The following is a 26,361-nucleotide window of genomic DNA, read 5'->3' as shown; positions in this document are numbered from 1 at the left end:
ACATAACTACAGCTACTAACACAATGCTAACCTGGTTTCTCTTACCACATGTCCCCTCAACATTTTAGGCTCATTCACACATCTCCATCACAGTGTTTCACTGTTGCCAAGTAGACCTGCCCTGTGTAAACTTGGATCAACACAAATATATCACCTGGTATTGTACTGAAAACGGAACTATGTCCATCATTCCTACTACTACCTCACACAACTCGCATTCACCCATCCATGCGCTAGTAGTGACCTACACTGCTGTGTTTCAAAATGTGCAATATGAATGGTGTTTTTAATGGTTCGTGAGGCTACTGTGTCTCTTTTTGCAGCCACTATTGTCTTCTGGCGCCATTGGATGAATAGGAGTTACTCAATAATTTAGATGGTCACACACTGTGTCTTCTTGTGCTGTACTTGATGTGTGAGTTAAAAGTTGCCTTGCACTCTGTCATTAAATCGATTAGTATCGTGAGAAAGTACCACTGAAAGAGTAATGCAATTTGTGTTAGCAGTGAAGACAGTTTCGCAAAAATATTCGCTTGTTTTGAGAGTCTTCAAGACCTGCTACCAGCTCCAATCAGCGCCATTTATCCCACACATTAGAGAAGTGTGTTTCATAGGTATGCCTATAAGACACTAAACTCGGAATGTGAGAACATGGCGACAATACGTGCCATCACGTCTTGCTGCCGCCTAGCGGCAGCTGTGTGAACCTGCTGCTGCTGCTCTGGGTGGATGCTGCGAGAGCAAGCGACTCTACGATTTAAGTTTTACATCCAATACTGCCAAATAATACAGTTAACAGAGCTGCCACTTACTAAGAACGACACCTCGCAGTAATTAATTCACAGATTAGCACTCGGCAGGCCTTGTGTTCCTCGCCAGAGCTGCGTAAAACTACGTCCAAGCCGAACCATATTTGACGCGACGCCATAACTATATATACAATTTCAGAGGGCTCCTCGAATGTACTCGCTTCGGCGGTACATATACTAAAATTGGAACGATACAGAGAAGATTAGCATGGCCCCTGCGCAAGGATGACACGCAAAATCGTGAAGCGTTCCACATTTTTTTCGCAATCTCACTCTCTCATGTCTCACATCAGCTGCTAATACCCTCAGCCACCTACACAAGTTTCGCTTCATATCTGCACCCACTTGTCACAAACTATGCTGTCCATTTACGCAGTTCTCCTCCACTCTCTTTCATTCACAACAGAACATGATAAAACTGGCAATAAACCTATCCCTTACATCACCAATGCACATCTAAAATGTCACTCTAATAACAACTCAGCAAGCACACCAAAACCACAACTACACTGACACAAGTACATGTCACTAGCACCCCTTCAGCTCATTCACAAACCTGACACAAATCACAGCCAGTCTAAGACTAAGCCTAGCACAGGCAAAAGCCTCTTCTCTTCCTCAGTATCACACTCTGCTGTCACAACATCTCTTCCTACTGTCTCAATCACGTCATTTCATAACACACACCTACTGCCACACACAACATTTGGAAACCTTACATCAACTTTACACAAGATAGCTGCATGTTCCAAATCTTTCTCACTCACATACTTTCACTCACACTACTGCTTAAATACACTCTAGCGCTCTAAAATTAGCTTGCATTACCTAATATTTATTTTTCTCTAACGCCTACAAAGCTTCTGGTGCCTGTATGCCACTATCACATACTGACTGCACACAGACCCACAACATTTAACTTTATTCATCTTCATGGCTGCAGCTGATGCCATAATTGTTTCAGCACCATAAATAAACATGTGAAGGAAGATGTCTCTTTAATCATTAAGTGTGCAAGCTACCCCTTTACAGGAAGTTCATTTAACATTATGTTTCAAGTAACTTTCCTAGTGGCCTTGCTATCCAGCTGCAGCCTCATAATACAGACTGCAGGTGACACCTCATCAGATTCTTAACTGAAGCATATCTGCCTGTGTAATAAGCCACTGCCCTTCACCTAAAAACCAACTATTACAGCAAATCTGTGGTGCACAAGCATGTCATGTACAAATTTCACTGGTGTGACGCACAAAGTATTTTCCCACATGTCTGGCAATCTGCCACTACATATAGTTACCTAGCTTAAATTCAAAAGTGTCAGCCAATGAATACCACAACACTGAAGTGTTTAGAAAGCAGACCAGTATGCTAGTATTAACATATAGTATTTAGATGTGAGGCTCTACTATTTTGACAGCACTTTGAATCCCATCAATGTCATACAAGTCGATGCTGTTCACAATTACAGCTGATGCACCTCTCATCCTGTGTCTAGCAGAAAGATTGGACAAACCCTGCATGCAATATTCATCATGTCACATACACAGAAGCTCTAGCACATAAGCAGATACAGAGGCAGTCAAGACACAAAACACTAGCAAGCTTCAGGATTTTGGAATAGACAGCAACATCACAAACCAGTTTGTGTCACATGACACCAGTAGCTACTCAGTTATTAACTGCTTTCAGATACTAAATCTATCACTCTTTGTTTTGCACTAGCAATTCTTCCTGTAATAACAACATTCACCAAACTGGATTACATCTGACTGACATTTCACAGGAACATAACTACAGCTACTAACACAATGCTAACCTGGTTTCTCTTACCACATGTCCCCTCAACATTTTAGGCTCATTCACACATCTCCATCACAGTGTTTCACTGTTGCCAAGTAGACCTGCCCTGTGTAAACTTGGATCAACACAAATATATCACCTGGTATTGTACTGAAAACGGAACTATGTCCATCATTCCTACTACTACCTCACACAACTCGCATTCACCCATCCATGCGCTAGTAGTGACCTACACTGCTGTGTTTCAAAATGTGCAATATGAATGGTGTTTTTAATGGTTCGTGAGGCTACTGTGTCTCTTTTTGCAGCCACTATTGTCTTCTGGCGCCATTGGATGAATAGGAGTTACTCAATAATTTAGATGGTCACACACTGTGTCTTCTTGTGCTGTACTTGATGTGTGAGTTAAAAGTTGCCTTGCACTCTGTCATTAAATCGATTAGTATCGTGAGAAAGTACCACTGAAAGAGTAATGCAATTTGTGTTAGCAGTGAAGACAGTTTCGCAAAAATATTCGCTTGTTTTGAGAGTCTTCAAGACCTGCTACCAGCTCCAATCAGCGCCATTTATCCCACACATTAGAGAAGTGTGTTTCATAGGTATGCCTATAAGACACTAAACTCGGAATGTGAGAACATGGCGACAATACGTGCCATCACGTCTTGCTGCCGCCTAGCGGCAGCTGTGTGAACCTGCTGCTGCTGCTCTGGGTGGATGCTGCGAGAGCAAGCGACTCTACGATTTAAGTTTTACATCCAATACTGCCAAATAATACAGTTAACAGAGCTGCCACTTACTAAGAACGACACCTCGCAGTAATTAATTCACAGATTAGCACTCGGCAGGCCTTGTGTTCCTCGCCAGAGCTGCGTAAAACTACGTCCAAGCCGAACCATATTTGACGCGACGCCATAACTATATATACAATTTCAGAGGGCTCCTCGAATGTACTCGCTTCGGCGGTACATATACTAAAATTGGAACGATACAGAGAAGATTAGCATGGCCCCTGCGCAAGGATGACACGCAAAATCGTGAAGCGTTCCACATTTTTTTCGCAATCTCACTCTCTCATGTCTCACATCAGCTGCTAATACCCTCAGCCACCTACACAAGTTTCGCTTCATATCTGCACCCACTTGTCACAAACTATGCTGTCCATTTACGCAGTTCTCCTCCACTCTCTTTCATTCACAACAGAACATGATAAAACTGGCAATAAACCTATCCCTTACATCACCAATGCACATCTAAAATGTCACTCTAATAACAACTCAGCAAGCACACCAAAACCACAACTACACTGACACAAGTACATGTCACTAGCACCCCTTCAGCTCATTCACAAACCTGACACAAATCACAGCCAGTCTAAGACTAAGCCTAGCACAGGCAAAAGCCTCTTCTCTTCTTCAGTATCACACTCTGCTGTCACAACATCTCTTCCTACTGTCTCAATCACGTCATTTCATAACACACACCTACTGCCACACACAACATTTGGAAACCTTACATCAACTTTACACAAGATAGCTGCATGTTCCAAATCTTTCTCACTCACATACTTTCACTCACACTACTGCTTAAATACACTCTAGCGCTCTAAAATTAGCTTGCATTACCTAATATTTATTTTTCTCTAACGCCTACAAAGCTTCTGGTGCCTGTATGCCACTATCACATACTGACTGCACACAGACCCACAACATTTAACTTTATTCATCTTCATGGCTGCAGCTGATGCCATAATTGTTTCAGCACCATAAATAAACATGTGAAGGAAGATGTCTCTTTAATCATTAAGTGTGCAAGCTACCCCTTTACAGGAAGTTCATTTAACATTATGTTTCAAGTAACTTTCCTAGTGGCCTTGCTATCCAGCTGCAGCCTCATAATACAGACTGCAGGTGACACCTCATCAGATTCTTAACTGAAGCATATCTGCCTGTGTAATAAGCCACTGCCCTTCACCTAAAAACCAACTATTACAGCAAATCTGTGGTGCACAAGCATGTCATGTACAAATTTCACTGGTGTGACGCACAAAGTATTTTCCCACATGTCTGGCAATCTGCCACTACATATAGTTACCTAGCTTAAATTCAAAAGTGTCAGCCAATGAATACCACAACACTGAAGTGTTTAGAAAGCAGACCAGTATGCTAGTATTAACATATAGTATTTAGATGTGAGGCTCTACTATTTTGACAGCACTTTGAATCCCATCAATGTCATACAAGTCGATGCTGTTCACAATTACAGCTGATGCACCTCTCATCCTGTGTCTAGCAGAAAGATTGGACAAACCCTGCATGCAATATTCATCATGTCACATACACAGAAGCTCTAGCACATAAGCAGATACAGAGGCAGTCAAGACACAAAACACTAGCAAGCTTCAGGATTTTGGAATAGACAGCAACATCACAAACCAGTTTGTGTCACATGACACCAGTAGCTACTCAGTTATTAACTGCTTTCAGATACTAAATCTATCACTCTTTGTTTTGCACTAGCAATTCTTCCTGTAATAACAACATTCACCAAACTGGATTACATCTGACTGACATTTCACAGGAACATAACTACAGCTACTAACACAATGCAACCTGGTCTCTCTTACCACATGTCCCCTCAACATTTTAGGCTCATTCACACATCTCCATCACAGTGTTTCACTGTTGCCAAGTAGACCTGCCCTGTGTAAACTTGGATCAACACAAATATATCACCTGGTATTGTACTGAAAACGGAACTATGTCCATCATTCCTACTACTACCTCACACAACTCGCATTCACCCATCCATGCGCTAGTAGTGACCTACACTGCTGTGTTTCAAAGTGTGCAATATGAATGGTGTTTTTAATGGTTCGTGAGGCTACTGTGTCTCTTTTTGCAGTCACTATTGTCTTCTGGCGCCATTGGATGAATAGGAGTTACTCAATAATTTAGATGGTCACACACTGTGTCTTCTTGTGCTGTACTTGATGTGTGAGTTAAAAGTTGCCTTGCACTCTGTCATTAAATCGATTAGTATCGTGAGAAAGTACCACTGAAAGAGTAATGCAATTTGTGTTAGCAGTGAAGACAGTTTCGCAAAAATATTCGCTTGTTTTGAGAGTCTTCAAGACCTGCTACCAGCTCCAATCAGCGCCATTTATCCCACACATTAGAGAAGTGTGTTTCATAGGTATGCCTATAAGACACTAAACTCGGAATGTGTGAACATGGCGACAATACGTGCCATCACTTCTTGCTGCCGCCTAGCGGCAGCTGTGTGAACCTGCTGCTGCTGCTCTGGGTGGATGCTGCGAGAGCAAGCGACTCTACGATCTAAGTTTTACATCCAATACTGCCAAATAATACAGTTAACAGAGCTGCCACTTACTAAGAACGACACCTCGCAGTAATTAATTCACAGATTAGCACTCGGCAGGCCTTGTGTTCCTCGCCAGAGCTGCGTAAAGCTACGTCCAAGCCGAACCATATTTGACGCGACGCCATAACTATATATACAATTTCAGAGGGCTCCTCGAATGTACTCGCTTCGGCGGTACATATACTAAAATTGGAACGATACAGAGAAGATTAGCATGGCCCCTGCGCAAGGATGACACGCAAAATCGTGAAGCGTTCCACATTTTTTTCGCAATCTCACTCTCTCATGTCTCACATCAGCTGCTAATACCCTCAGCCACCTACACAAGTTTCGCTTCATATCTGCACCCACTTGTCACAAACTATGCTGTCCATTTACGCAGTTCTCCTCCACTCTCTTTCATTCACAACAGAACATGATAAAACTGGCAATAAACCTATCCCTTACATCACCAATGCACATCTAAAATGTCACTCTAATAACAACTCAGCAAGCACACCAAAACCACAACTACACTGACACAAGTACATGTCACTAGCACCCCTTCAGCTCATTCACAAACCTGACACAAATCACAGCCAGTCTAAGACTAAGCCTAGCACAGGCAAAAGCCTCTTCTCTTCCTCAGTATCACACTCTGCTGTCACAACATCTCTTCCTACTGTCTCAATCACGTCATTTCATAACACACACCTACTGCCACACACAACATTTGGAAACCTTACATCAACTTTACACAAGATAGCTGCATGTTCCAAATCTTTCTCACTCACATACTTTCACTCACACTACTGCTTAAATACACTCTAGCGCTCTAAAATTAGCTTGCATTACCTAATATTTATTTTTCTCTAACGCCTACAAAGCTTCTGGTGCCTGTATGCCACTATCACATACTGACTGCACACAGACCCACAACATTTAACTTTATTCATCTTCATGGCTGCAGCTGATGCCATAATTGTTTCAGCACCATAAATAAACATGTGAAGGAAGATGTCTCTTTAATCATTAAGTGTGCAAGCTACCCCTTTACAGGAAGTTCATTTAACATTATGTTTCAAGTAACTTTCCTAGTGGCCTTGCTATCCAGCTGCAGCCTCATAATACAGACTGCAGGTGACACCTCATCAGATTCTTAACTGAAGCATATCTGCCTGTGTAATAAGCCACTGCCCTTCACCTAAAAACCAACTATTACAGCAAATCTGTGGTGCACAAGCATGTCATGTACAAATTTCACTGGTGTGACGCACAAAGTATTTTCCCACATGTCTGGCAATCTGCCACTACATATAGTTACCTAGCTTAAATTCAAAAGTGTCAGCCAATGAATACCACAACACTGAAGTGTTTAGAAAGCAGACCAGTATGCTAGTATTAACATATAGTATTTAGATGTGAGGCTCTACTATTTTGACAGCACTTTGAATCCCATCAATGCCATACAAGTCGATGCTGTTCACAATTACAGCTGATGCACCTCTCATCCTGTGTCTAGCAGAAAGATTGGACAAACCCTGCATGCAATATTCATCATGTCACATACACAGAAGCTCTAGCACATAAGCAGATACAGAGGCAGTCAAGACACAAAACACTAGCAAGCTTCAGGATTTTGGAATAGACAGCAACATCACAAACCAGTTTGTGTCACATGACACCAGTAGCTACTCAGTTATTAACTGCTTTCAGATACTAAATCTATCACTCTTTGTTTTGCACTAGCAATTCTTCCTGTAATAACAACATTCACCAAACTGGATTACATCTGACTGACATTTCACAGGAACATAACTACAGCTACTAACACAATGCTAACCTGGTTTCTCTTACCACACGTCCCCTCAACATTTTAGGCTCATTCACACATCTCCATCACAGTGTTTCACTGTTGCCAAGTAGACCTGCCCTGTGTAAACTTGGATCAACACAAATATATCACCTGGTATTGTACTGAAAACGGAACTATGTCCATCATTCCTACTACTACCTCACACAACTCGCATTCACCCATCCATGCGCTAGTAGTGACCTACACTGCTGTGTTTCAAAGTGTGCAATATGAATGGTGTTTTTAATGGTTCGTGAGGCTACTGTGTCTCTTTTTGCAGTCACTATTGTCTTCTGGCGCCATTGGATGAATAGGAGTTACTCAATAATTTAGATGGTCACACACTGTGTCTTCTTGTGCTGTACTTGATGTGTGAGTTAAAAGTTGCCTTGCACTCTGTCATTAAATCGATTAGTATCGTGAGAAAGTACCACTGAAAGAGTAATGCAATTTGTGTTAGCAGTGAAGACAGTTTCGCAAAAATATTCGCTTGTTTTGAGAGTCTTCAGGACCTGCTACCAGCTCCAATCAGCGCCATTTATCCCACACATTAGAGAAGTGTGTTTCATAGGTATGCCTATAAGACACTAAACTCGGAATGTGTGAACATGGCGACAATACGTGCCATCACTTCTTGCTGCCGCCTAGCGGCAGCTGTGTGAACCTGCTGCTGCTGCTCTGGGTGGATGCTGCGAGAGCAAGCGACTACGATCTAAGTTTTACATCCAATACTGCCAAATAATACAGTTAACAGAGCTGCCACTTACTAAGAACGACACCTCGCAGTAATTAATTCACAGATTAGCACTCGGCAGGCCTTGTGTTCCTCGCCAGAGCTGCGTAAAGCTACGTCCAAGCCGAACCATATTTGACGCAACGCCGTAACTATATATACAATTTCAGAGGGCTCTTCGAATGTACTCGCTTCGGCGGTACATATACTAAAATTGGAACGATACAGAGAAGATTAGCATGGCCCCTGCGCAAGGATGACACGCAAAATCGTGAAGCGTTCCACATTTTTTTCGCAATCTCACTCTCTCATGTCTCACATCAGCTGCTAATACCCTCAGCCACCTACACAAGTTTCGCTTCATATCTGCACCCACTTGTCACAAACTATGCTGTCCATTTACGCAGTTCTCCTCCACTCTCTTTCATTCACAACAGAACATGATAAAACTGGCAATAAACCTATCCCTTACATCACCAATGCACATCTAAAATGTCACTCTAATAACAACTCAGCAAGCACACCAAAACCACAACTACACTGACACAAGTACATGTCACTAGCACCCCTTCAGCTCATTCACAAACCTGACACAAATCACAGCCAGTCTAAGACTAAGCCTAGCACAGGCAAAAGCCTCTTCTCTTCCTCAGTATCACACTCTGCTGTCACAACATCTCTTCCTACTGTCTCAATCACGTCATTTCATAACACACACCTACTGCCACACACAACATTTGGAAACCTTACATCAACTTTACACAAGATAGCTGCATGTTCCAAATCTTTCTCACTCACATACTTTCACTCACACTACTGCTTAAATACACTCTAGCGCTCTAAAATTAGCTTGCATTACCTAATATTTATTTTTCTCTAACGCCTACAAAGCTTCTGGTGCCTGTATGCCACTATCACATACTGACTGCACACAGACCCACAACATTTAACTTTATTCATCTTCATGGCTGCAGCTGATGCCATAATTGTTTCAGCACCATAAATAAACATGTGAAGGAAGATGTCTCTTTAATCATTAAGTGTGCAAGCTACCCCTTTACAGGAAGTTCATTTAACATTATGTTTCAAGTAACTTTCCTAGTGGCCTTGCTATCCAGCTGCAGCCTCATAAAACAGACTGCAGGTGACACCTCATCAGATTCTTAACTGAAGCATATCTGCCTGTGTAATAAGCCACTGCCCTTCACCTAAAAACCAACTATTACAGCAAATCTGTGGTGCACAAGCATGTCATGTACAAATTTCACTGGTGTGACGCACAAAGTATTTTCCCACATGTCTGGCAATCTGCCACTACATATAGTTACCTAGCTTAAATTCAAAAGTGTCAGCCAATGAATACCACAACACTGAAGTGTTTAGAAAGCAGACCAGTATGCTAGTATTAACATATAGTATTTAGATGTGAGGCTCTACTATTTTGACAGCACTTTGAATCCCATCAATGTCATACAAGTCGATGCTGTTCACAATTACAGCTGATGCACCTCTCATCCTGTGTCTAGCAGAAAGATTGGACAAACCCTGCATGCAATATTCATCATGTCACATACACAGAAGCTCTAGCACATAAGCAGATACAGAGGCAGTCAAGACACAAAACACTAGCAAGCTTCAGGATTTTGGAATAGACAGCAACATCACAAACCAGTTTGTGTCACATGACACCAGTAGCTACTCAGTTATTAACTGCTTTCAGATACTAAATCTATCACTCTTTGTTTTGCACTAGCAATTCTTCCTGTAATAACAACATTCACCAAACTGGATTACATCTGACTGACATTTCACAGGAACATAACTACAGCTACTAACACAATGCTAACCTGGTTTCTCTTACCACATGTCCCCTCAACATTTTAGGCTCATTCACACATCTCCATCACAGTGTTTCACTGTTGCCAAGTAGACCTGCCCTGTGTAAACTTGGATCAACACAAATATATCACCTGGTATTGTACTGAAAACGGAACTATGTCCATCATTCCTACTACTACCTCACACAACTCGCATTCACCCATCCATGCGCTAGTAGTGACCTACACTGCTGTGTTTCAAAGTGTGCAATATGAATGGTGTTTTTAATGGTTCGTGAGGCTACTGTGTCTCTTTTTGCAGTCACTATTGTCTTCTGGCGCCATTGGATGAATAGGAGTTACTCAATAATTTAGATGGTCACACACTGTGTCTTCTTGTGCTGTACTTGATGTGTGAGTTAAAAGTTGCCTTGCACTCTGTCATTAAATCGATTAGTATCGTGAGAAAGTACCACTGAAAGAGTAATGCAATTTGTGTTAGCAGTGAAGACAGTTTCGCAAAAATATTCGCTTGTTTTGAGAGTCTTCAAGACCTGCTACCAGCTCCAATCAGCGCCATTTATCCCACACATTAGAGAAGTGTGTTTCATAGGTATGCCTATAAGACACTAAACTCGGAATGTGAGAACATGGCGACAATACGTGCCATCACGTCTTGCTGCCGCCTAGCGGCAGCTGTGTGAACCTGCTGCTGCTGCTCTGGGTGGATGCTGCGAGAGCAAGCGACTCTACGATCTAAGTTTTACATCCAATACTGCCAAATAATACAGTTAACAGAGCTGCCATTTACTAAGAACGACACCTCGCAGTAATTAATTCACAGATTAGCACTCGGCAGGCCTTGTGTTCCTCGCCAGAGCTGCGTAAAGCTACGTCCAAGCCGAACCATATTTGACGCGACGCCATAACTATATATACAATTTCAGAGGGCTCCTCGAATGTACTCGCTTCGGCGGTACATATACTAAAATTGGAACGATACAGAGAAGATTAGCATGGCCCCTGCGCAAGGATGACACGCAAAATCGTGAAGCGTTCCACATTTTTTTCGCAATCTCACTCTCTCATGTCTCACATCAGCTGCTAATACCCTCAGCCACCTACACAAGTTTCGCTTCATATCTGCACCCACTTGTCACAAACTATGCTGTCCATTTACGCAGTTCTCCTCCACTCTCTTTCATTCACAACAGAACATGATAAAACTGGCAATAAACCTATCCCTTACATCACCAATGCACATCTAAAATGTCACTCTAATAACAACTCAGCAAGCACACCAAAACCACAACTACACTGACACAAGTACATGTCACTAGCACCCCTTCAGCTCATTCACAAACCTGACACAAATCACAGCCAGTCTAAGACTAAGCCTAGCACAGGCAAAAGCCTCTTCTCTTCCTCAGTATCACACTCTGCTGTCACAACATCTCTTCCTACTGTCTCAATCACGTCATTTCATAACACACACCTACTGCCACACACAACATTTGGAAACCTTACATCAACTTTACACAAGATAGCTGCATGTTCCAAATCTTTCTCACTCACATACTTTCACTCACACTACTGCTTAAATACACTCTAGCGCTCTAAAATTAGCTTGCATTACCTAATATTTATTTTTCTCTAACGCCTACAAAGCTTCTGGTGCCTGTATGCCACTATCACATACTGACTGCACACAGACCCACAACATTTAACTTTATTCATCTTCATGGCTGCAGCTGATGCCATAATTGTTTCAGCACCATAAATAAACATGTGAAGGAAGATGTCTCTTTAATCATTAAGTGTGCAAGCTACCCCTTTACAGGAAGTTCATTTAACATTATGTTTCAAGTAACTTTCCTAGTGGCCTTGCTATCCAGCTGCAGCCTCATAATACAGACTGCAGGTGACACCTCATCAGATTCTTAACTGAAGCATATCTGCCTGTGTAATAAGCCACTGCCCTTCACCTAAAAACCAACTATTACAGCAAATCTGTGGTGCACAAGCATGTCATGTACAAATTTCACTGGTGTGACGCACAAAGTATTTTCCCACATGTCTGGCAATCTGCCACTACATATAGTTACCTAGCTTAAATTCAAAAGTGTCAGCCAATGAATACCACAACACTGAAGTGTTTAGAAAGCAGACCAGTATGCTAGTATTAACATATAGTATTTAGATGTGAGGCTCTACTATTTTGACAGCACTTTGAATCCCATCAATGTCATACAAGTCGATGCTGTTCACAATTACAGCTGATGCACCTCTCATCCTGTGTCTAGCAGAAAGATTGGACAAACCCTGCATGCAATATTCATCATGTCACATACACAGAAGCTCTAGCACATAAGCAGATACAGAGGCAGTCAAGACACAAAACACTAGCAAGCTTCAGGATTTTGGAATAGACAGCAAAATCACAAACCAGTTTGTGTCACATGACACCAGTAGCTACTCAGTTATTAACTGCTTTCAGATACTAAATCTATCACTCTTTGTTTTGCACTAGCAATTCTTCCTGTAATAACAACATTCACCAAACTGGATTACATCTGACTGACATTTCACAGGAACATAACTACAGCTACTAACACAATGCTGACCTGGTTTCTCTTACCACATGTCCCCTCAACATTTTAGGCTCATTCACACATCTCCATCACAGTGTTTCACTGTTGCCAAGTAGACCTGCCCTGTGTAAACTTGGATCAACACAAATATATCACCTGGTATTGTACTGAAAGCGGAACTATGTCCATCATTCCTACTACTACCTCACACAACTCGCATTCACCCATCCATGCGCTAGTAGTGACCTACACTGCTGTGTTTCAAAGTGTGCAATATGAATGGTGTTTTTAATGGTTCGTGAGGCTACTGTGTCTCTTTTTGCAGTCACTATTGTCTTCTGGCGCCATTGGATGAATAGGAGTTACTCAATAATTTAGATGGTCACACACTGTGTCTTCTTGTGCTGTACTTGATGTGTGAGTTAAAAGTTGCCTTGCACTCTGTCATTAAATCGATTAGTATCGTGAGAAAGTACCACTGAAAGAGTAATGCAATTTGTGTTAGCAGTGAAGACAGTTTCGCAAAAATATTCGCTTGTTTTGAGAGTCTTCAAGACCTGCTACCAGCTCCAATCAGCGCCATTTATCCCACACATTAGAGAAGTGTGTTTCATAGGTATGCCTATAAGACACTAAACTCGGAATGTGAGAACATGGCGACAATACGTGCCATCACGTCTTGCTGCCGCCTAGCGGCAGCTGTGTGAACCTGCTGCTGCTGCTCTGGGTGGATGCTGCGAGAGCAAGCGACTCTACGATCTAAGTTTTACATCCAATACTGCCAAATAATACAGTTAACAGAGCTGCCACTTACTAAGAACGACACCTCGCAGTAATTAATTCACAGATTAGCACTCGGCAGGCCTTGTGTTCCTCGCCAGAGCTGCGTAAAGATACGTCCAAGCCGAACCGTATTTGACGCGACGCCATAACTATATATACAATTTCAGAGGACTCCTCGAATGTACTTGCTTCGGCGGTACATATACTAAAATTGGAACGATACAGAGAAGATTAGCATGGCCCCTGCGCAAGGATGACACGCAAAATCGTGAAGCGTTCCACATTTTTTTCGCAATCTCACTCTCTCATGTCTCACATCAGCTGCTAATACCCTCAGCCACCTACACAAGTTTCGCTTCATATCTGCACCCACTTGTCACAAACTATGCTGTCCATTTACGCAGTTCTCCTCCACTCTCTTTCATTCACAACAGAACATGATAAAACTGGCAATAAACCTATCCCTTACATCACCAATGTACATCTAAAATGTCACTCTAATAACAACTCAGCAAGCACACCAAAACCACAACTACACTGACACAAGTACATGTCACTAGCACCCCTTCAGCTCATTCACAAACCTGACACAAATCACAGCCAGTCTAAGACTAAGCCTAGCACAGGCAAAAGCCTCTTCTCTTCCTCAGTATCACACTCTGCTGTCACAACATCTCTTCCTACTGTCTCAATCACGTCATTTCATAACACACACCTACTGCCACACACAACATTTGGAAACCTTACATCAACTTTACACAAGATAGCTGCATGTTCCAAATCTTTCTCACTCACATACTTTCACTCACACTACTGCTTAAATACACTCTAGCGCTCTAAAATTAGCTTGCATTACCTAATATTTATTTTTCTCTAACGCCTACAAAGCTTCTGGTGCCTATATGCCACTATCACATACTGACTGCACACAGACCCACAACATTTAACTTTATTCATCTTCATGGCTGCAGCTGATGCCATAATTGTTTCAGCACCATAAATAAACATGTGAAGGAAGATGTCTCTTTAATCATTAAGTGTGCAAGCTACCCCTTTACAGGAAGTTCATTTAACATTATGTTTCAAGTAACTTTCCTAGTGGCCTTGCTATCCAGCTGCAGCCTCATAATACAGACTGCAGGTGACACCTCATCAGATTCTTAACTGAAGCATATCTGCCTGTGTAATAAGCCACTGCCCTTCACCTAAAAACCAACTATTACAGCAAATCTGTGGTGCACAAGCATGTCATGTACAAATTTCACTGGTGTGACGCACAAAGTATTTTCCCACATGTCTGGCAATCTGCCACTACATATAGTTACCTAAATTAAATTCAAAAGTGTCAGCCAATGAATACCACAACACTGAAGTGTTTAGAAAGCAGACCAGTATGCTAGTATTAACATATAGTATTTAGATGTGAGGCTCTACTATTTTGACAGCACTTTGAATCCCATCAATGTCATACAAGTCGATGCTGTTCACAATTACAGCTGATGCACCTCTCATCCTGTGTCTAGCAGAAAGATTGGACAAACCCTGCATGCAATATTCATCATGTCACATACACAGAAGCTCTAGCACATAAGCAGATACAGAGGCAGTCAAGACACAAAACACTAGCAAGCTTCAGGATTTTGGAATAGACAGCAACATCACAAACCAGTTTGTGTCACATGACACCAGTAGCTACTCAGTTATTAACTGCTTTCAGATACTAAATCTATCACTCTTTGTTTTGCACTAGCAATTCTTCCTGTAATAACAACATTCACCAAACTGGATTACATCTGACTGACATTTCACAGGAACATAACTACATCTACTAACACAATGCTAACCTGGTTTCTCTTACCACATGTCCCCTCAACATTTTAGGCTCATTCACACATCTCCATCACAGTGTTTCACTGTTGCCAAGTAGACCTGCCCTGTGTAAACTTGGATCAACACAAATATATCACCTGGTATTGTACTGAAAACGGAACTATGTCCATCATTCCTACTACTACCTCACACAACTCGCATTCACCCATCCATGCGCTAGTAGTGACCTACACTGCTGTGTTTCAAAGTGTGCAATATGAATGGTGTTTTTAATGGTTCGTGAGGCTACTGTGTCTCTCTTTGCAGTCACTATTGTCTTCTGGCGCCATTGGATGAATAGGAGTTACTCAATAATTTAGATGGTCACACACTGTGTCTTCTTGTGCTGTACTTGATGTGTGAGTTAAAAGTTGCCTTGCACTCTGTCATTAAATCGATTAGTATCGTGAGAAAGTACCACTGAAAGAGTAATGCAATTTGTGTTAGCAGTGAAGACAGTTTCGCAAAAATATTCGCTTGTTTTGAGAGTCTTCAAGACCTGCTACCAGCTCCAATCAGCGCCATTTATCCCACACATTAGAGAAGTGTGTTCATAGGTATGCCTATAAGACACTAAACTCGGAATGTGTGAACATGGCGACAATACGTGCCATCACGTCTTGCTGCCGCCTAGCGGCAGCTGTGTGAACCTGCTGCTGCTGCTCTGGGTGGATGCTGCGAGAGCAAGCGACTCTACGATCTAAGTTTTACATCCAATACTGCCAAATAATACAGTTAACAGAGCTGCCACTTACTAAGAACGACACCTCGCAGTAATTAATTCACAGATTAGCACTCGGCAGGCCTTGTGTTCCTCGCCAGAGCTGCGTAAAGCTACGTCCAAGCCGAACCATATTTGACGCGACGCCATAACTATATATACAATTTCAGAGGGCTCCTCGAATGTACTCGCTTCGGCGGTACATATACTAAAATTGGAACGATACAGAGAAGATTAGCATGGCCCCTGCGCAAGGATGACACGCAAAATCGTGAAGCGTTCCACATTTTTTTCGCAATCTCACTCTCTCATGTCTCACATCAGCTGCTAATACCCTCAGCCACCTACACAAGTTTCGCTTCATATCTGCACCCACTTGTCACAAACTATGCTGTCCATTTACGCAGTTCTCCTCCACTCTCTTTCATTCACAACAGAACATGATAAAACTGGCAATAAACCTATCCCTTACATCACCAATGCACATCTAAAATGTCACTCTAATAACAACTCAGCAAGCACACCAAAACCACAACTACACTGACACAAGTACATGTCACTAGCACCCCTTCAGCTCATTCACAAACCTGACACAAATCACAGCCAGTCTAAGACTAAGCCTAGCACAGGCAAAAGCCTCTTCTCTTCCTCAGTATCACACTCTGCTGTCACAACATCTCTTCCTACTGTCTCAATCACGTCATTTCATAACACACACCTACTGCCACACACAACATTTGGAAACCTTACATCAACTTTACACAAGATAGCTGCATGTTCCAAATCTTTCTCACTCACATACTTTCACTCACACTACTGCTTAAATACACTCTAGCGCTCTAAAATTAGCTTGCATTACCTAATATTTATTTTTCTCTAACGCCTACAAAGCTTCTGGTGCCTGTATGCCACTATCACATACTGACTGCACACAGACCCACAACATTTAACTTTATTCATCTTCATGGCTGCAGCTGATGCCATAATTGTTTCAGCACCATAAATAAACATGTGAAGGAAGATGTCTCTTTAATCATTAAGTGTGCAAGCTACCCCTTTACAGGAAGTTCATTTAACATTATGTTTCAAGTAACTTTCCTAGTGGCCTTGCTATCCAGCTGCAGCCTCATAATACAGACTGCAGGTGACACCTCATCAGATTCTTAACTGAAGCATATCTGCCTGTGTAATAAGCCACTGCCCTTCACCTAAAAACCAACTATTACAGCAAATCTGTGGTGCACAAGCATGTCATGTACAAATTTCACTGGTGTGACGCACAAAGTATTTTCCCACATGTCTGGCAATCTGCCACTACATATAGTTACCTAGCTTAAATTCAAAAGTGTCAGCCAATGAATACCACAACACTGAAGTGTTTAGAAAGCAGACCAGTATGCTAGTATTAACATATAGTATTTAGATGTGAGGCTCTACTATTTTGACAGCACTTTGAATCCCATCAATGTCATACAAGTCGATGCTGTTCACAATTACAGCTGATGCACCTCTCATCCTGTGTCTAGCAGAAAGATTGGACAAACCCTGCATGCAATATTCATCATGTCACATACACAGAAGCTCTAGCACATAAGCAGATACAGAGGCAGTCAAGACACAAAACACTAGCAAGCTTCAGGATTTTGGAATAGACAGCAAAATCACAAACCAGTTTGTGTCACATGACACCAGTAGCTACTCAGTTATTAACTGCTTTCAGATACTAAATCTATCACTCTTTGTTTTGCACTAGCAATTCTTCCTGTAATAACAACATTCACCAAACTGGATTACATCTGACTGACATTTCACAGGAACATAACTACAGCTACTAACACAATGCTAACCTGGTTTCTCTTACCACATGTCCCCTCAACATTTTAGGCTCATTCACACATCTCCATCACAGTGTTTCACTGTTGCCAAGTAGACCTGCCCTGTGTAAACTTGGATCAACACAAATATATCACCTGGTATTGTACTGAAAACGGAACTATGTCCATCATTCCTACTACTACCTCACACAACTCGCATTCACCCATCCATGCGCTAGTAGTGACCTACACTGCTGTGTTTCAAAGTGTGCAATATGAATGGTGTTTTTAATGGTTCGTGAGGCTACTGTGTCTCTTTTTGCAGTCACTATTGTCTTCTGGCGCCATTGGATGAATAGGAGTTACTCAATAATTTAGATGGTCACACACTGTGTCTTCTTGTGCTGTACTTGATGTGTGAGTTAAAAGTTGCCTTGCACTCTGTCATTAAATCGATTAGTATCGTGAGAAAGTACCACTGAAAGAGTAATGCAATTTGTGTTAGCAGTGAAGACAGTTTCGCAAAAATATTCGCTTGTTTTGAGAGTCTTCAAGACCTGCTACCAGCTCCAATCAGCGCCATTTATCCCACACATTAGAGAAGTGTGTTTCATAGGTATGCCTATAAGACACTAAACTCGGAATGTGAGAACATGGCGACAATACGTGCCATCACGTCTTGCTGCCGCCTAGCGGCAGCTGTGTGAACCTGCTGCTGCTGCTCTGGGTGGATGCTGCGAGAGCAAGCGACTCTACGATCTAAGTTTTACATCCAATACTGCCAAATAATACAGTTAACAGAGCTGCCACTTACTAAGAACGACACCTCGCAGTAATTAATTCACAGATTAGCACTCGGCAGGCCTTGTGTTCCTCGCCAGAGCTGCGTAAAGATACGTCCAAGCCGAACCGTATTTGACGCGACGCCATAACTATATATACAATTTCAGAGGACTCCTCGAATGTACTTGCTTCGGCGGTACATATACTAAAATTGGAACGATACAGAGAAGATTAGCATGGCCCCTGCGCAAGGATGACACGCAAAATCGTGAAGCGTTCCACATTTTTTTCGCAATCTCACTCTCTCATGTCTCACATCAGCTGCTAATACCCTCAGCCACCTACACAAGTTTCGCTTCATATCTGCACCCACTTGTCACAAACTATGCTGTCCATTTACGCAGTTCTCCTCCACTCTCTTTCATTCACAACAGAACATGATAAAACTGGCAATAAACCTATCCCTTACATCACCAATGCACATCTAAAATGTCACTCTAATAACAACTCAGCAAGCACACCAAAACCACAACTACACTGACACAAGTACATGTCACTAGCACCCCTTCAGCTCATTCACAAACCTGACACAAATCACAGCCAGTCTAAGACTAAGCCTAGCACAGGCAAAAGCCTCTTCTCTTCCTCAGTATCACACTCTGCTGTCACAACATCTCTTCCTACTGTCTCAATCACGTCATTTCATAACACACACCTACTGCCACACACAACATTTGGAAACCTTACATCAACTTTACACAAGATAGCTGCATGTTCCAAATCTTTCTCACTCACATACTTTCACTCACACTACTGCTTAAATACACTCTAGCGCTCTAAAATTAGCTTGCATTACCTAATATTTATTTTTCTCTAACGCCTACAAAGCTTCTGGTGCCTGTATGCCACTATCACATACTGACTGCACACAGACCCACAACATTTAACTTTATTCATCTTCATGGCTGCAGCTGATGCCATAATTGTTTCAGCACCATAAATAAACATGTGAAGGAAGATGTCTCTTTAATCATTAAGTGTGCAAGCTACCCCTTTACAGGAAGTTCATTTAACATTATGTTTCAAGTAACTTTCCTAGTGGCCTTGCTATCCAGCTGCAGCCTCATAATACAGACTGCAGGTGACACCTCATCAGATTCTTAACTGAAGCATATCTGCCTGTGTAATAAGCCACTGCCCTTCACCTAAAAACCAACTATTACAGCAAATCTGTGGTGCACAAGCATGTCATGTACAAATTTCACTGGTGTGACGCACAAAGTATTTTCCCACATGTCTGGCAATCTGCCACTACATATAGTTACCTAGCTTAAATTCAAAAGTGTCAGCCAATGAATACCACAACACTGAAGTGTTTAGAAAGCAGACCAGTATGCTAGTATTAACATATAGTATTTAGATGTGAGGCTCTACTATTTTGACAGCACTTTGAATCCCATCAATGTCATACAAGTCGATGCTGTTCACAATTACAGCTGATGCACCTCTCATCCTGTGTCTAGCAGAAAGATTGGACAAACCCTGCATGCAATATTCATCATGTCACATACACAGAAGCTCTAGCACATAAGCAGATACAGAGGCAGTCAAGACACAAAACACTAGCAAGCTTCAGGATTTTGGAATAGACAGCAACATCACAAACCAGTTTGTGTCACATGACACCAGTAGCTACTCAGTTATTAACTGCTTTCAGATACTAAATCTATCACTCTTTGTTTTGCACTAGCAATTCTTCCTGTAATAACAACATTCACCAAACTGGATTACATCTGACTGACATTTCACAGGAACATAACTACAGCTACTAACACAATGCTAACCTGGTTTCTCTTACCACATGTCCCCTCAACATTTTAGGCTCATTCACACATCTCCATCACAGTGTTTCACTGTTGCCAAGTAGACCTGCCCTGTGTAAACTTGGATCAACACAAATATATCACCTGGTATTGTACTGAAAACGGAACTATGTCCATCATTCCTACTACTACCTCACACAACTCGCATTCACCCATCCATGCGCTAGTAGTGACCTACACTGCTGTGTTTCAAAGTGTGCAATATGAATGGTGTTTTTAATGGTTCGTGAGGCTACTGTGTCTCTTTTTGCAGTCACTATTGTCTTCTGGCGCCATTGGATGAATAGGAGTTACTCAATAATTTAGATGGTCACACACTGTGTCTTCTTGTGCTGTACTTGATGTGTGAGTTAAAAGTTGCCTTGCACTCTGTCATTAAATCGATTAGTATCGTGAGAAAGTACCACTGAAAGAGTAATGCAATTTGTGTTAGCAGTGAAGACAGTTTCGCAAAAATATTCGCTTGTTTTGAGAGTCTTCAAGACCTGCTACCAGCTCCAATCAGCGCCATTTATCCCACACATTAGAGAAGTGTGTTTCATAGGTATGCCTATAAGACACTAAACTCGGAATGTGAGAACATGGCGACAATACGTGCCATCACGTCTTGCTGCCGCCTAGCGGCAGCTGTGTGAACCTGCTGCTGCTGCTCTGGGTGGATGCTGCGAGAGCAAGCGACTCTACGATCTAAGTTTTACATCCAATACTGCCAAATAATACAGTTAACAGAGCTGCCACTTACTAAGAACGACACCTCGCAGTAATTAATTCACAGATTAGCACTCGGCAGGCCTTGTGTTCCTCGCCAGAGCTGCGTAAAGATACGTCCAAGCCGAACCGTATTTGACGCGACGCCATAACTATATATACAATTTCAGAGGACTCCTCGAATGTACTTGCTTCGGCGGTACATATACTAAAATTGGAACGATACAGAGAAGATTAGCATGGCCCCTGCGCAAGGATGACACGCAAAATCGTGAAGCGTTCCACATTTTTTTCGCAATCTCACTCTCTCATGTCTCACATCAGCTGCTAATACCCTCAGCCACCTACACAAGTTTCGCTTCATATCTGCACCCACTTGTCACAAACTATGCTGTCCATTTACGCAGTTCTCCTCCACTCTCTTTCATTCACAACAGAACATGATAAAACTGGCAATAAACCTATCCCTTACATCACCAATGCACATCTAAAATGTCACTCTAATAACAACTCAGCAAGCACACCAAAACCACAACTACACTGACACAAGTACATGTCACTAGCACCCCTTCAGCTCATTCACAAACCTGACACAAATCACAGCCAGTCTAAGACTAAGCCTAGCACAGGCAAAAGCCTCTTCTCTTCCTCAGTATCACACTCTGCTGTCACAACATCTCTTCCTACTGTCTCAATCACGTCATTTCATAACACACACCTACTGCCACACACAACATTTGGAAACCTTACATCAACTTTACACAAGATAGCTGCATGTTCCAAATCTTTCTCACTCACATACTTTCACTCACACTACTGCTTAAATACACTCTAGCGCTCTAAAATTAGCTTGCATTACCTAATATTTATTTTTCTCTAACGCCTACAAAGCTTCTGGTGCCTGTATGCCACTATCACATACTGACTGCACACAGACCCACAACATTTAACTTTATTCATCTTCATGGCTGCAGCTGATGCCATAATTGTTTCAGCACCATAAATAAACATGTGAAGGAAGATGTCTCTTTAATCATTAAGTGTGCAAGCTACCCCTTTACAGGAAGTTCATTTAACATTATGTTTCAAGTAACTTTCCTAGTGGCCTTGCTATCCAGCTGCAGCCTCATAATACAGACTGCAGGTGACACCTCATCAGATTCTTAACTGAAGCATATCTGCCTGTGTAATAAGCCACTGCCCTTCACCTAAAAACCAACTATTACAGCAAATCTGTGGTGCACAAGCATGTCATGTACAAATTTCACTGGTGTGACGCACAAAGTATTTTCCCACATGTCTGGCAATCTGCCACTACATATAGTTACCTAGCTTAAATTCAAAAGTGTCAGCCAATGAATACCACAACACTGAAGTGTTTAGAAAGCAGACCAGTATGCTAGTATTAACATATAGTATTTAGATGTGAGGCTCTACTATTTTGACAGCACTTTGAATCCCATCAATGTCATACAAGTCGATGCTGTTCACAATTACAGCTGATGCACCTCTCATCCTGTGTCTAGCAGAAAGATTGGACAAACCCTGCATGCAATATTCATCATGTCACATACACAGAAGCTCTAGCACATAAGCAGATACAGAGGCAGTCAAGACACAAAACACTAGCAAGCTTCAGGATTTTGGAATAGACAGCAACATCACAAACCAGTTTGTGTCACATGACACCAGTAGCTACTCAGTTATTAACTGCTTTCAGATACTAAATCTATCACTCTTTGTTTTGCACTAGCAATTCTTCCTGTAATAACAACATTCACCAAACTGGATTACATCTGACTGACATTTCACAGGAACATAACTACAGCTACTAACACAATGCTAACCTGGTTTCTCTTACCACATGTCCCCTCAACATTTTAGGCTCATTCACACATCTCCATCACAGTGTTTCACTGTTGCCAAGTAGACCTGCCCTGTGTAAACTTGGATCAACACAAATATATCACCTGGTATTGTACTGAAAACGGAACTATGTCCATCATTCCTACTACTACCTCACACAACTCGCATTCACCCATCCATGCGCTAGTAGTGACCTACACTGCTGTGTTTCAAAGTGTGCAATATGAATGGTGTTTTTAATGGTTCGTGAGGCTACTGTGTCTCTTTTTGCAGTCACTATTGTCTTCTGGCGCCATTGGATGAATAGGAGTTACTCAATAATTTAGATGGTCACACACTGTGTCTTCTTGTGCTGTACTTGATGTGTGAGTTAAAAGTTGCCTTGCACTCTGTCATTAAATCGATTAGTATCGTGAGAAAGTACCACTGAAAGAGTAATGCAATTTGTGTTAGCAGTGAAGACAGTTTCGCAAAAATATTCGCTTGTTTTGAGAGTCTTCAAGACCTGCTACCAGCTCCAATCAGCGCCATTTATCCCACACATTAGAGAAGTGTGTTTCATAGGTATGCCTATAAGACACTAAACTCGGAATGTGAGAACATGGCGACAATACGTGCCATCACGTCTTGCTGCCGCCTAGCGGCAGCTGTGTGAACCTGCTGCTGCTGCTCTGGGTGGATGCTGCGAGAGCAAGCGACTCTACGATCTAAGTTTTACATCCAATACTGCCAAATAATACAGTTAACAGAGCTGCCATTTACTAAGAACGACACCTCGCAGTAATTAATTCACAGATTAGCACTCGGCAGGCCTTGTGTTCCTCGCCAGAGCTGCGTAAAGCTACGTCCAAGCCGAACCATATTTGACGCGACGCCATAACTATATATACAATTTCAGAGGGCTCCTCGAATGTACTCGCTTCGGCGGTACATATACTAAAATTGGAACGATACAGAGAAGATTAGCATGGCCCCTGCGCAAGGATGACACGCAAAATCGTGAAGCGTTCCACATTTTTTTCGCAATCTCACTCTCTCATGTCTCACATCAGCTGCTAATACCCTCAGCCACCTACACAAGTTTCGCTTCATATCTGCACCCACTTGTCAAAAACTATGCTGTCCATTTACGCAGTTCTCCACCACTCTCTTTCATTCACAACAGAACATGATAAAACTGGCAATAAACCTATCCCTTACATCACCAATGCACATCTAAAATGTCACTCTAATAACAACTCAGCAAGCACACCAAAACCACAACTACACTGACACAAGTACATGTCACTAGCACCCCTTCAGTTCATTCACAAACCTGACACAAATCACAGCCAGTCTAAGACTAAGCCTAGCACAGGCAAAAGCCTCTTCTCTTCCTCAGTATCACACTCTGCTGTCACAACATCTCTTCCTACTGTCTCAATCACGTCATTTCATAACACACACCTACTGCCACACACAACATTTGGAAACCTTACATCAACTTTACACAAGATAGCTGCATGTTCCAAATCTTTCTCACTCACATACTTTCACTCACACTACTGCTTAAATACACTCTAGCGCTCTAAAATTGGCTTGCATTACCTAATATTTATTTTTCTCTAACGCCTACAAAGCTTCTGGTGCCTGTATGCCACTATCACATACTGACTGCACACAGACCCACAACATTTAACTTTATTCATCTTCATGGCTGCAGCTGATGCCATAATTGTTTCAGCACCATAAATAAACATGTGAAGGAAGATGTCTCTTTAATCATTAAGTGTGCAAGCTACCCCTTTACAGGAAGTTCATTTAACATTATGTTTCAAGTAACTTTCCTAGTGGCCTTGCTATCCAGCTGCAGCCTCATAATACAGACTGCAGGTGACACCTCATCAGATTCTTAACTGAAGCATATCTGCCTGTGTAATAAGCCACTGCCCTTCACCTAAAAACCAACTATTACAGCAAATCTGTGGTGCACAAGCATGTCATGTACAAATTTCACTGGTGTGACACACAAAGTATTTTCCCACATGTCTGGCAATCTGCCACTACATATAGTTACCTAGCTTAAATTCAAAAGTGTCAGCCAATGAATACCACAACACTGAAGTGTTTAGAAAGCAGACCAGTATGCTAGTATTAACATATAGTATTTAGATGTGAGGCTCTACTATTTTGACAGCACTTTGAATCCCATCAATGTCATACAAGTCGATGCTGTTCACAATTACAGCTGATGCACCTCTCATCCTGTGTCTAGCAGAAAGATTGGACAAACCCTGCATGCAATATTCATCATGTCACATACACAGAAGCTCTAGCACATAAGCAGATACAGAGGCAGTCAAGACACAAAACACTAGCAAGCTTCAGGATTTTGGAATAGACAGCAACATCACAAACCAGTTTGTGTCACATGACACCAGTAGCTACTCAGTTATTAACTGCTTTCAGATACTAAATCTATCACTCTTTGTTTTGCACTAGCAATTCTTCCTGTAATAACAACATTCACCAAACTGGATTACATCTGACTGACATTTCACAGGAACATAACTACAGCTACTAACACAATGCTAACCTGGTTTCTCTTACCACATGTCCCCTCAACATTTTAGGCTCATTCACACATCTCCATCACAGTGTTTCACTGTTGCCAAGTAGACCTGCCCTGTGTAAACTTGGATCAACACAAATATATCACCTGGTATTGTACTGAAAACGGAACTATGTCCATCATTCCTACTACTACCTCACACAACTCGCATTCACCCATCCATGCCCTAGTAGTGACCTACACTGCTGTGTTTCAAAGTGTGCAATATGAATGGTGTTTTTAATGGTTCGTGAGGCTACTGTGTCTCTTTTTGCAGTCACTATTGTCTTCTGGCGCCATTGGATGAATAGGAGTTACTCAATAATTTACATGGTCACACACTGTGTCTTCTTGTGCTGTACTTGATGTGTGAGTTAAA

At 41.9% G+C, this 26,361-nt stretch overlaps 10 non-coding genes across 10 annotated transcripts; all 10 read left to right on the top strand.

The window, feature by feature from the left end:
• Nucleotides 1-962: 962 nt before the first annotated feature.
• On the top strand, nt 963-1,069 carry LOC126417585 (U6 spliceosomal RNA). The gene has a single exon (XR_007575673.1). It is a non-coding gene; the product is annotated as a U6 spliceosomal RNA (small nuclear RNA).
• Nucleotides 1,070-3,556: 2,487 nt separating this feature from the next.
• LOC126417584 (U6 spliceosomal RNA) lies at nt 3,557-3,663 on the top strand. The gene has a single exon (XR_007575672.1). It is a non-coding gene; the product is annotated as a U6 spliceosomal RNA (small nuclear RNA).
• A 2,486-nt stretch (nt 3,664-6,149) lies between these two features.
• Nucleotides 6,150-6,256, top strand: LOC126417583 (U6 spliceosomal RNA). Its single transcript, XR_007575671.1, has one exon. It is a non-coding gene; the product is annotated as a U6 spliceosomal RNA (small nuclear RNA).
• A 2,485-nt stretch (nt 6,257-8,741) lies between these two features.
• On the top strand, nt 8,742-8,848 carry LOC126417582 (U6 spliceosomal RNA). The gene has a single exon (XR_007575670.1). It is a non-coding gene; the product is annotated as a U6 spliceosomal RNA (small nuclear RNA).
• A 2,487-nt stretch (nt 8,849-11,335) lies between these two features.
• On the top strand, nt 11,336-11,442 carry LOC126417581 (U6 spliceosomal RNA). Its single transcript, XR_007575669.1, has one exon. It is a non-coding gene; the product is annotated as a U6 spliceosomal RNA (small nuclear RNA).
• Nucleotides 11,443-13,929: 2,487 nt separating this feature from the next.
• LOC126417626 (U6 spliceosomal RNA) lies at nt 13,930-14,036 on the top strand. Its single transcript, XR_007575709.1, has one exon. It is a non-coding gene; the product is annotated as a U6 spliceosomal RNA (small nuclear RNA).
• Nucleotides 14,037-16,522: 2,486 nt separating this feature from the next.
• On the top strand, nt 16,523-16,629 carry LOC126417580 (U6 spliceosomal RNA). Its single transcript, XR_007575668.1, has one exon. It is a non-coding gene; the product is annotated as a U6 spliceosomal RNA (small nuclear RNA).
• Nucleotides 16,630-19,116: 2,487 nt separating this feature from the next.
• LOC126417625 (U6 spliceosomal RNA) lies at nt 19,117-19,223 on the top strand. The gene has a single exon (XR_007575708.1). It is a non-coding gene; the product is annotated as a U6 spliceosomal RNA (small nuclear RNA).
• Nucleotides 19,224-21,710: 2,487 nt separating this feature from the next.
• Nucleotides 21,711-21,817, top strand: LOC126417624 (U6 spliceosomal RNA). Its single transcript, XR_007575707.1, has one exon. It is a non-coding gene; the product is annotated as a U6 spliceosomal RNA (small nuclear RNA).
• A 2,487-nt stretch (nt 21,818-24,304) lies between these two features.
• LOC126417579 (U6 spliceosomal RNA) lies at nt 24,305-24,411 on the top strand. Its single transcript, XR_007575667.1, has one exon. It is a non-coding gene; the product is annotated as a U6 spliceosomal RNA (small nuclear RNA).
• Nucleotides 24,412-26,361: the final 1,950 nt, after the last annotated feature.

Source organism: Schistocerca serialis, chromosome 8 (genome assembly GCF_023864345.2).
Source record: "Schistocerca serialis cubense isolate TAMUIC-IGC-003099 chromosome 8, iqSchSeri2.2, whole genome shotgun sequence".
Classification (NCBI taxonomy): domain Eukaryota; kingdom Metazoa; phylum Arthropoda; class Insecta; order Orthoptera; family Acrididae; genus Schistocerca; species Schistocerca serialis.
Note: the sequence above shows the minus strand (reverse complement) of the source record. Positions and strands in the feature narration are given on the sequence as shown.